This window comes from Pleurodeles waltl, chromosome 1_2, assembly GCF_031143425.1.
Source record: "Pleurodeles waltl isolate 20211129_DDA chromosome 1_2, aPleWal1.hap1.20221129, whole genome shotgun sequence".
Lineage (NCBI taxonomy): Eukaryota > Metazoa > Chordata > Amphibia > Caudata > Salamandridae > Pleurodeles > Pleurodeles waltl.
The window spans coordinates 730,418,049-730,430,769 of NC_090437.1; the positions used below are offsets into that span (position 1 = coordinate 730,418,049).

The 12,721-nt window shown below is 43.4% G+C and overlaps 1 protein-coding gene across 1 annotated transcript in view; it reads right to left on the reverse strand.

Annotated features, from left to right (window-relative positions):
* The window catches only part of ASIC5 (acid sensing ion channel subunit family member 5), a 769,827-nt gene that overhangs the window by 39,555 nt on the left and 717,551 nt on the right, over positions 1 to 12,721 (reverse strand). The window lies entirely within an intron of this gene.

The window sequence follows — 12,721 nt, forward strand, 5'->3', positions numbered from 1 at the left end:
CAGTTTCTTGTAAATCTGGCCCTATGTGACTTTATGGGAATAATGGACCCCAACACACTCCAGTCTGGAAGCACTCACACCTCTGCACCAGTGAGCCCAAGCAACAACATACTCTTACTTTTCTCTGTTACAGCTGCCCCATGAGAGGGCTCACTTCATAGTGTTGCCAATATAAACCTTATACATTTATAAGTACATTGAGCACACCTTTCTGCAGATACTACCTAAAAATGTTGTCATTTCCTACTGACTATATGAGAGCAACTGTATGCTGTAAAAACTATCCATTGCTTCACAAGTGAATATTTTGAGTGTGCCATTACACATTCTGACTTGCCATAAAAGAAACCCAGTGCAGGATATTTTATCGAGAGCTTTGCCTTTTAAAACCTTAAAAATATTCTGAAACCTCCCATGCTCCAGAGCACTTTAAAAGTGATCTTTCAGAAAAAGAAAGTTGCCTTATGTTCCTAGTTACTCAATTATTAGCTACTAATGGCAGCTTTTTATGCAGTAAATAATGTGATCAATGTGTGAACATCAATATTCACTCTGGCATTAACCCATTTACTAATTAAACCTATTAAGCCACTTCCTGTCATTTTAGATGATTGCTTATTTGTATACTTAAAAAAATCTGTACATAATACCTTGTCTTTTTGACCTTTGAGCAATCAATAAATTCTACATCTGACACATGGCAACCTAACCTCATTAATACATTTCCTTGATAACGAATGATCAAGTGCTTAGCAACAAACGTAATTATTAAGTGTGTGTGTGCACTCCATAAAGTAACTACTAGATGCAAATCATAACATATTTGCTACCATGTAATTGGGTTCCAAAATACGTTGTAATGATTCTTCAATGAGAAGAGCATGAATACAGACCACGCTGCGGGTTCTGGATAAATCATTTAGACATTAACTCCTTTGCACAGTTGAAAGGAGCTGGAATGTTAGCATACCTAAGATCAAAAGCAATTTTGACACAATCTTATCTTTTATGTACCTTCTCTTATCACTCACGTCTTCTGTCCAGCCATCAACATCCATAGATCATTAACTTGTATACAGTCAGCTGTTGTTACGACCTTTTGTTATTACAATATTAGCTGAGAATCAGTGTAACAAACCTGCTTCGTATCTCGGTGTTTCTAGTCCATTATAAATTCACCTTCAGGGTAGTTGTTAGTGGAGTACTGTGCATCATACGCCAAAGCTACAACGAGGAGCTCTTTGAAAAGCAGCAAAGTTGAATTTTGTTTTAGTTAATTGCTTCATTTTAATATGTCAATATTTGAGGAAAGAACATATTGCAACATTGGGGCCTGTGTTTCACTAAACAAAGAGTTATTTGGCAGCCAACTTGTCGTAGAGGGTAAAGAATTCAATTATAGTACTTATTTTGTCCCTTAACCAATGAATTAGTCGATTTTGAGCAAATTGTATTGGTTTTCATCCGGGAAATCTGCAATCTCTAGAGAATTTTAAAACATGATAGTGTGTAAGACATAAGACCTGTCTTGGAGTTGTAAATCAAAATGATCCGGTTTGTTTAAGAAGGAGCAAATACTCCACAGATGGGGTGTCCTCTGGTGGAATAGCCTCTGCCATTCGATCCATTTCACAGAATTAATTTTGGCTGAATGTTCTCCATCGACAGAGTCCTGCAGTAGAGGATGTGACATTCTTTTCCACATATTATGGGCGTTACTTTTAACACTCAAAGCTAAATTTGGCCCAACAGTTTGAAAACCAAGGCATTAGCACACGCAACATAAACACATTGAGCAAACAGAGCTATCAATGATGTTTACCTAGTTTTGTGGCAACCAAAACAGGAGCACAGATAAACACGTTTGCCCGACCACATCAAACAAGGAAAGTTCATGCTGACATCTCTTTCAGTGCCTGACTGAAAAGCCAATACCTTGCTCGGCTAGCACTTTGATTCCATAAGGTGGAGCCTCAACTTAGGCAAGGAGAATGGAATCGTTTTTGTGATAAAGCTGCCACGATTAGAAAAGTCACCCAGATCCCATGGTGGTGCACTGTCGTTTCTGCCAGTCCTGACTCATCAAGGGAAAATCTCATTGAGTACAAACAACACATAATATACATGATGAGTTGATGGGTCAATTAAAAAAAATTACAAACATATAGATTTTTTTTTTACTTGGTTCAACAACAGAGTATTCCAGGTTGAAATGCGTTTATATTGGAGATTCCCTTTACACACTTGGGGAGATCAGTGGGGGAAAAAGGAAGGGCAAAAAAAAGTTATCAATGGAAAAAGCCAGGGAGAACGCAGGTGAGCTGAGTATTTTCTCTTGCGCAGCTCACCAGCTGTAACTTGGCGAATGAGAATTGGCTTTCCTTAGTGTGATTTTCGGGCGCTAGGAGGGAATCCAGTGAGATTTTCTCACCAGGAATGATTGTGGCCAGTCACAACCATTTGTGGTGAGAAAGCTACTTGGGTAGAAATCTACTCGAGCAGCAGTGCCTTCTGGCGCACGCGTGGTGTTCATGCTGATTTTTCAGAGAAGATGCAGCTTTAGCTCTTTTGACAGCATTGTTAACTATAACCGTTCAGATAGTGGAGTGACATTTTATGAAGTTAACTGTTTGTACAAAGGCAACACAATATGCACCAGGTACTAATATACCACCATGAATAGGGTTGTCCTATGATTGGTAGACAAGGCAAACCCCATAATCAGTGAAGGTGACGCAGCCTATAAAACGTGGAATATGCAAAAGGTTTGCTACACTCCCTCAAGGGAATACCTCCCTCATTTTTCCCCATCAACCAAATAAAAACAATGTCACGAAAGAGTAGGAACACTTATAATTGTAGATTGGTCAGTAGTGTATAGGTGTGTGGATAAAACCCATGACAATGGCCCAACTAGTAATTCTGATCCATTCCCACACGAGCCATGCCAACTCACCTATCCTTTAGCAACTATATACGTTTAGTTGAGTCGACAGTTGAGAATGCAGTTAAATACATATTCACTTGCAGGGCATCAATTTATTCAGTGACTTAGTTGAGCTAATTAGTTGATTTAGTTGAGCTGATTTGGCTGAAGTTTATGAAAAGACTCCGGAAACATTTAATTTATATGTACTTTCATGCGTAGGTCAGTATCCCAAACTGGGCCCAGATAATTAGAGTTAGGAGCAAAGATGTCACATGGTCAAAAAGAAGGCCGAAAACTAGACACACTGCATTAAAACAAGTATTAAAGCATAATATCAGACTCATTCACATCATCTTAGTCTTAGCAGCTTTTACCGTAGGCCCAGAGTGGCATTCCAAGAAAAACATTTCTTGCTGAACATACCTAAATCTACATTTTAATTTATGTGTGAAAGAATGAGATTCTGCCCTATAATAGTATGTTTTTTCTACTGTTCTAGGGCAGAGAGCACAGACAGCATATACCCCAACCACTCAGTGCAATAACTATCATGTATACTCTTTCGTATGCTTTTAATTTCAAAGGGCAACCTTTACAGCCTTAATAAGGTTTTTACAGCGTTTGCTGGGGCAGAGGACGGAGTAAAAAATCATATAAACTATGGTCACTGTTAGAAATTGGGTTTCCGGTTGGCAGAGGTACGCACCCTGTCCAAGCAGGAACCCCAATCCTAGTCAGGGTAAGACAGATACGCACCATAAATTAACCTGTGCTCACCGTTTAGAAGCTTGGCACAGGGCATGCAGGCTTAACTTAGGCAATGTGTAAAGTATTTGTTCAACACTTAAACTGATAAGTCGGTGAAAACAACACAGAAAGACTCCACACCAAGTTAAAATAATAAATTATGTTTGTATGCATAAAACAAGACCAAAACGACAGAATCCAATAAGTAGAAGTGAAAATATGTTTTTTTAGAATATCTGCAAATGCAGTGCTTAGAAGCCTAAAGTGGTAACTGGGAGTATCTGGATGCTCTAGACCGGGATAAATCCAAAGCCTCAGACCCACCACGATGGACCATGAGCTGACTACAGGAACCAAACTTCTCCCACTGAAAAAGTACGTTTTGTGGAAGGTTGCATCGACATCAAAGAACTGATGCGAGGAGCAGAGGGAATGATGCAAAGGCAATGTGTTGATTCCTATGTGCACAGTCAGGGATGTGTCACAGGCGAGCCGTGCAGTCATTGATGTGATGTCTTCAAGCAGTGGTGCAGCATTGAACCCTTTGTAATTAACGCAATGCGTCCTCGGTGAGCCGCACAGCCAGCAATGTGATGTCTTTGTACTCAGCAGCAGTGGTAATGCATCATCAAATGAATATGTGTTTGTTCTGCCCAGCGTAACTATGGCAATGAATGGATTTTTAGTAAAAACACGTGAATTACCCACTTCCAAGGGCCCAGGACTGGACTGTCACCACTTGGTAGGGCAGAACTCATAGTTAACAGAGTCCAGAGGCTGTAGCAGGGTTGAGTGAAGTCTTTGATGTCCCTGAGACTTCACAAATGGAGGCAAGTCAGCAAGCTCTTGGAGTCACTTTCGTTCTGGGGATGTAGAGATCCAGGTCCAGTCCTTTTCACTCCTAGGCAAGGAGGGCAGCAGGACACGCACAGCAGGAGTCCAGCAAAGTCCAGCAGAGTCTAACACAGTAGCAGTCCCTTCATCATCACAGCAGTCCTTCTTCCAAGCAAAATGTCCTCAGGTGCAGAAGTGTACCAATTGGTTTGGGTCAGACATCCAGTTTTGATACCCAGTGGTGCTTTTGAAGTGGACAGACTTTGAATAGATGCCTTTGAAGTGCACAGAGTCCCTGCCCTTCCTGTCCTGGCTCCAGACACACTACAGGGGGTTACACAGCCCTTTCTTTGGGCTCAAGACACCGCCCATTCAGGTGTTTCAGCTTCTCCCTAGCATCCTAAAAGTGTAGCCCATCAACATGCAGATGGCCCTTTGTGCGCAGCTGTCTGGAAGGAATGCACACGAACCTAGCGTCGCTCACCCAGACATGTATTCAGAGACAGACAGAAGGCACTAGATGATTTTAAGTAAGAAAAGGCCAAGTTTCTAAAAGTGTCATTGTCATCATTGAAATTTTAAATCCAATTTCACCTTAAGTTGTGCTTTCAAATTATGATTCCAGAGACACCAAACTTGGGAGTCCCATCTCTTCTCAACTGGATATTACACTTATAAAATGTAATAAGGCAATCCCAATTTTTACCTATGGGAGAGACAGTCCTTGTAGTAGTGAAAAATAGTTTTTTTCACTGCCTAGACATGTAAAACTTAAAAGTATGTGTCCAGTTTTTTAAATACCCATGGGGCTGTCCAGAGCCTGCCTTAGTAGTGACTTATACGTATTAAAAAGAAAGGTTTGGGCCTGGTAAGGAAGTTACCTTGCCAGATCAACATGGCAGTTTCAAACTGCACACACAGGCTCTGCAGTGCAGTGGCACGTCTGAGCCATACTTGAAGGGCAACTGAAGTGATAGGCACAGTGACTGTCAACCGTGAGAAGGGTATGCCCAGATGTGGGTACCGTGTTCACTGCACCACTGTATTCAACCTAGCCTGGCTGATGAATGTTGATACACCATAACCGTTCCCAGGATGCTTGTTTCCAGTTCAGGGAGGACCTGGCCTGGCAGTTCGGGCTGGACTGTTTGCATGCAGAGCAGGGTCAAGACTAATTTGCATATGGCTTTGTCCAAACTGGGGTGGTGTGGTGAGCAAAAAAATGAAGGATTAAACCCAGATCCCTGTGAATGAGGGTGAATGCTTGCATTGCTCAGCATTCCATCCATTATATTTTTTATTTTGTTGTCCTAAGTGGGAAGGATATGCCCAGATGTGGGTCCCTGTTCACTGTACCACTGGATTCAAGCTAGCCTAACTGATGAGGGGTGATACCCCCGAAGCTGGTACCAGGACACTTGTTTCCGGTCCAGGGTGGGCTTGATGTGGCAGTTTGGGGTGGACTGATCCCATGGGGAGCAAGGTTAAGACTAATTTTCCTCTGGCTGGGTCCAAACTGGGGTAGCATGGTGTGGAGGAAAATGATGGATTAAACCCAGATTCTTCTGACTGGGGGTGAATGTTTCCATTGTTCAACATTCTGTCCATCATCAGTTCTTTGTGTTGTGTTTTTGTTGCCCTAAGTGGGAAGGGTGTGCTCAGACGTGGGTACCATGCTCACTGTGCCACTGAATTCAAGCTAGCCGGGCTGATTAAGAGTTACACCCCAAAATCTGTCTCAGGATGCTTGCGTCCAGTATAGGGAGGAGCTGGCCTGGTATGTCATGCTAGACTGTTCTCATGGGGTACAGGGTCAAGACTGATTTGCATATGTCTGGGTCCAAACAGGGGTGGCATGGGGGCAAAAGAACAATGGATTAAACCCAGATCCATGTGACTGGGGGTAAACATTTGCATTGTTCAGGATTCAGCCAGCATCCACTCTCTTTGCAAGCCTAGTAGCAACATTTAATTTACAGACCCTGGGCACAGGTAGTGCACTTTTTGCAAGCCCGCTAGTGGCAAGGTCTAGAGGAAGGTCTAGGAAATCCACAAGAAGTTCAGCGTTCAATTAAATGTAGGTATATGCCCCTCTAGATTCTCCCACTGACTAACTTACTGAATAGTTCTAAAGAATATTATCAGAATATAATATTTCTGCATTCATAAGTTAGTGGAATATATATACACCCTCAGCTACACACACAGTTGCAACCACACAAAGAAAGACTTGGCAGAATATAGAGATTTATAGCAGTAATTGCCAATTTTAAATACTTGTTTGAAAAGTCAAAAGTAAGGAAAGAATGTTATACTAATACTTTAATTTTAGATCAGTAGCTGGGTGGTAGTCAAGCAGTGTATGGATTGTGTGTACACAGAGAAACAGAAAAGCTTAAATGGCAAACTGGCGCCCAGACTGCAATACATCTACTGAACATCTATTTCTTTCTTGGATACCATATGCACTTATGACTCATCTTGTAATCTTTAAACATATAAGAGCCAGAAGAACTATATTTAGGTGAAACCAGTTATTTGCCAATAAATTATTTAAAAAGTCAAAATGAACTCACTATTCCTCTGTTAAATACCAAATGTTTGACACTTAGCTGAAATGTATTCTAAATTGCAGACAGTGAATACAGTAAAAAACATTTGTGGACTTCCACCTAAATATTGTTTCAATAAAATCTTGCTAACATAATATTGGGTGAAATATATTCAAACATAAAAATAACCACAAGATAATAATATAGAGATAACTAGATTTTCTACACATACCCCCGCATCTGTGCACTTTTAGAACTTCCATATATTCAATGTACGTAGATGTGGAGTTAAGAACAACTAATAAAAGACTGACAGACTGTTCAACAGTCTGACAAACATCTCAATGAATCATAAAAATGCTGCTATTGGTACTCAAAAGTACTCTGCATGGTAGGAGACCAGTACTCCTGCCCTAAATTGCATACTGTACTATTACATGGATCCCTAATGCAGATTTTGTCATAGACAAACATGGTTAATGTGTGTATGCCATGACATATCTCAGGAAATGCGGTCTTGTTGGACTGGTAGGAGCGCCCATAGTGCTACCCTCATGGTGGAGAAAGACTACAGCCTTCACCAGGAGTTAAGCAGCATGAGCACAGTGTAGTGTTCAGTAGTAGTGAACAGTACCTTTTTAACCTGTGTCACGGGAGGGAGGACAATAGGCTTACTCACCTTTTAGAGGTGTCACTGCTGTGTGCTTAACTCACCCTAGGCCTAAAACAGGTAAAAGTGGAGTGCTGCATAGAGCAGAAATGGTGACTCTGCATTGGTTGTATGTGTGTCTGGAAGAGTACAGTACAAGGATGGTGCAGTGCATGAAGTATGCATTCCTGACAGGAATACATTACCAATGAGATTTAATGCTGTGTAGTGCATGTGTGGAAAAAGGACGTGCTGCTTGTATGCATGCATGCATGGCTATGTATGTGTTTGTAAAGAGCACACCCTGATTAAAGATAGAAAATTGTCAGTGCTAAACAGTATGCACAGACTGTGTGTGTGCTGAATGCATGTCTACATATAAGGGTACCATGCACAGAGATATTAGTGCTGAATAGAAAGAGTGCTCAAATGTACACTGACTGAGTATGCCTGCAATGTTGTGTAGCATCGAGGACTCTGGGTTCCATTTGGGTAAGCCTAGGCCTGCCTGGTGAAGATATGAGGAGGAGAGGAATCCCACCAGACAGATTTGTAGATTGCTGCATTCTTGTGAGCTGGGTGAGGACACACTGGAGTGATAAGGACAAAACTCCCTTAACATTTCAAAAGACTGCGCTTGGATTCAGGAATAGATCACAATGAAGGGGCCTGAACGCATCTCAGGAAGGGAAATGGGGCTTATAAGAGAATTGTACAGAGTAGGGCTCAGGTCCTAGTATTACACTTTGATGCACATATCACTGTGGCTGAGATACAGGTGCAATCTCTGGTCACTCCCATGAATTGCATTGTGGACTATCAGGTTCAGAGTCGTGCGTGCTGTGGCAGACCTCTTTCATGAAGGAAGGTGAAAAGGAGATGTGCCCACTTCAAAAGAATCAGAACCCAACATAAAACTACAAAGACTCAAACCTTAAATCACATTTGTCTGGAAAAGGACTATAATAAGGGGAGGGTGAGTCGCCATACATTTGTCATTTGCTAAGCAGCCAGACAGGCTGTGTGAAGAGGGGAAGCTCTGCAAGACTTTTGTCTGTGACCAGGACTGGGGTCTAAGACCTGCTAGTCTCCCTGCTGGGTCTGTAAAACGATCACCTGCCTGCTTGCTAAGACCAGTGTGCCCTATAAGGAAGAGGAGAGAGTTGGAATGAGCAATGTCCAGTGGGGAGCCCTGCCAATAGAAATCCCTGAGCGAGGTGTGGGGAGAGTGGCTGTGCACCGATGGAGTTGTTGCCCATGTGCAGGAACAGTCTACATCCCCCTTTTGCCAGGAGAGGTCCATTGTGATCTCAATTGTGTGGAGTGTGCCGTGCAGGATGCAGCAGCCCTGAACCACTGCATGCAGTGATCCCACATGCCAAAGGGGGCCACCGGTGAACCTAAAAGCCCCAAGGTGGGAGCAATGCAGCAACCCTGTATACTAGAAGGGAAGGCCTTTGTCACCTTGGCCAACTGTTTGAGTCATGGCCTGCACGAGGGCGCTACAGCCATGACCAGCGGGTCTAGCCCACTAACTGCACCTGGCTGTTTCCCAAGGACTGTGGAAGTCACTGAAGATCTTTCACCCTCGCGGAGCTCTAGTCAGGAGCTGCCCCCCCTTTTAGTTAGGGGAAGAGCAACTTACTTTTTGTGTCCACTGAGCGAGAGTAGCTCTGCACACTGGAAACCATCTGTCAGTGTTGCTTAACATAAAGAGCCTGTGCTTCAGTGTGCTACTGCATTCATCATGAGTGGCCCAACTTCACGGGACGGGATCCAGACTTGTGAGCACCTGAGGAGAGGGCACTTGCTGCACTTCTGTACACTGTCATATCACTGAAGTGGGTAAGACTGACACTGGACCTTTGAGGCCGCAGGAAATTCACTGCTGAAGGTGCTGGGACACTAGGGATACTTTTGACGGAAATTATAAAGAGTCAAAATGGAACAAACCAATAGTCTGCATTCCTTGATGGGGAAACCAATGAATAGAGAATAACCCTGGATATGTTACATGAAGGAGGGTAGGAGAGGTATTTGCCTGACAACTACTAGAGCCCTGAACTCAAGAGAGATTGTGTTGTTGCTTCGGGATGGCATATTTATATGCATGTTTGGAGTTAGTAATAAAATACTACTTTTTCTTACAAAAGTAGTATTTTGCCTGACATTCATTTATTATTCACACTGCCTACACTTTGAGTTATACGTTGTGATCACTGACCTGTATCCACTCTCCCCGCCACCTTGAGGGATCCTTGACTGCTCAAACACAGCTACCACTGAGAGTCAAGTGCAGAACAGGTACTTGGCCCAGTTGAGCAGAATCCACAGTAGGTCAGGCCCCAAGACATCAAGAGTAAAAGGTCTCAACTACTAAGGTTTGTCCAAGTAGACCCTGCATGCCCCATGAAAGGGGTGTGTCCCTCAGAAAGGAGTTCTCATAGCTGCAATTCAAAAGAAGGGTCACTTTAAACATTTTATGAGACTGCAAACCCCATACCAATATATTTTTACATGCAACCTCCAAAAAGGTGGCATTTCATTTATTTTCAAGTAAAATGTCTGCTGAGGTGGGCCAATACATTTATTTCAGGGAGAATCAGAATTCTAGCAAAACCACAGCTACAAAGCCTTTGCAATGTATCGTTACCCTTACTTATCAATAGTTGATGCTAAGGCTCAGAAGGGGTTTTCCCCGAGTTTGTGCTGCTGTTCACCAGGAAGACAACACAAAGAGCGTGGAGAAGGCAGAGGTAGAGTACGTGCTGACTTTGACCAGAGCTATTGAGTTTGTTTCGCTTTGCGTCCTCCACCATGCTTGGTCTCCGGGGTGGACCTTGCAGGTGGGCCTCTTTCTCATGCCTTTACTAGAGAGGACTGGGACTGCTTTGATGAGCCACTGTGCCACTCAGTGCCACAGAGATTTGTCCGTGGCGCTCTGCTACTTCATGCCAGATGGAGCCCATGTAGCTGAGGTGTAGGAGCCCATTTAGCAGCTGTGCAGCCATATGGAAGCTCCTGCAGACTAGGAGAGTCCAGGAGCCACTATGTTCTGTATTTAGGGGACGGGGACTCTGGGGTCTGTGGTGCTGACCTCAAAGGCTTGGCACTTGCCATCTACAATGCAAGGAAATCAGCAGGTGAGAGGACCCCGTGGTGGGGGAAAGAAAGAGTGGAGGGGTGCAATATCTCTTCTAAAAGGGTCTGTGCAGTTGGTGAGTGTGGCCACAGGACTGTCTTCCACAGGACTGTGGTACTAGTCACATGGCCCCAGAGTAGAGCCGTAGTGGGGTAGAAGTGGATGCGCTATTCTGTGAGCCCTTCTGCCCCTCCTGTCCATACTGTCCCTTTGCTAACTGCCACTGACCTCTTCCCCTCACAGTGTGACTATCTACCAGGCGGCAGCTTTCAAGGACCATCTCCCTTCCGAATGCTCTCGACCCTATAAATCTTTCTTGGCAGTTCTCTATCAGTTAATAGTCAAGCTGACTATTAACTAGGGTGACACAATTAGGGTCACCAGAAATAAAAGGGAGGGGCCATCTGCCCACCAAAGCACACTCAATTAACATTCATAAGCCTCTGCTCAAAAAAGCTTGCTACTACCACTTTAGGGGTAACATGCATTCTGGGCGAGTGAGGGCTCAACCAACCCAGATGCATAGGAAGGAAAAGCTGGAAGATCCATCCGTTTAAAAAAATACTAAGGTGAAAGTCGGCAGGGAGGTCCAACTTTAAATCTCTCCAGTGTCACACATGTATGATAAATTTACTAGATTACATTCAAAATGTGACTTTTTTAAGGACCCATTTGGGTCTGTGATCTCAGCGCCAGAGGACATAACAGGCCTTCCAGCACAGATTTTGATGGCAATAAGCCTCACTAGCCACAATAGTCTGTCTCATGCAGCCCCTTTGAACACGGGGGACCAAGACGCGGGTGATGGCATAGTAATGTTGCTAACTAACCTGGACAATATAAAAATGTCTTATGGCCCAGTAACAGATCTGATGTTACTTTCTTTTTAGATCAACATCAGCCTGCGCACCTCCAAGATAACTGTTATCTAGCACCAATAGAGGTTACGGCCCTTGTGGTGAAAGGCCCAGATCATTTGAACAAACATACAATAAGTCCACCTTATATACAACCATCTTCAAAGGATGCGACTGAATTAGCAACGGTATCTTTAGTGCATGCAGTCTCAAATCTGTGCTTCCCCCAAGACACAAAACCCCCAGCCACTGTTTGTAATCTTTGTACACCCATTCAAATTAAAACAGAGGGTGTTGATGGGTTCAATAACAGGACCAGCACCTGTGGGAGGCCTCCAAAAAAATAACTCTCCCTCTAGCAGAGAGGGAAATATGAAATGAGTCTACCCATTAGCCCTAATGGTTCCTTACCACCCACCTGTAGTTCTGCAGAAGAAGCAACCCAAACAGTGTCAGCCAATGGGAGCCTGCTATATCCCTCAGATTCAGTGTCACAGGGGCCAAACGGGTCCACAGGATATATGGGATCTACTCTTCAGAACCTCACAGCTGACCACAGGCACCCAATCAGTCACACAAAATGGACATCCAAGTAGACTTGCTGAACACACTAAAGCAGTTTTGTCTCTAGAATTGATCACCTGTTGGCAGACCTAAACAACTGATAACCAGGGACCAACATTATGTCGAACTAACACTCTCAATAAGCTCTGTACAATGTCAAACCTCTTAAGGACAATAATAGAGGGCCTGAAGGATAATCTAGTCCCTGCTTACCCCACTGGGAGTTTAAGGTCTCCAGAACAACATAACAGGGCAAAACACTGATTTCAGGGGAACCCCCACAAAAGCAATCTGCCAACAGACTCATCTCAGGTGCAAAATATAAGTTCAAATAATCTATTTCAGAAGGCAGTAGTACCTAATGACAGGAAGGAATTGATAGCCCAACTACCTTCACAGAAAGGAATGGTAAAAAATAAGGGAAGAAACAACATAAGGCCAGGTATA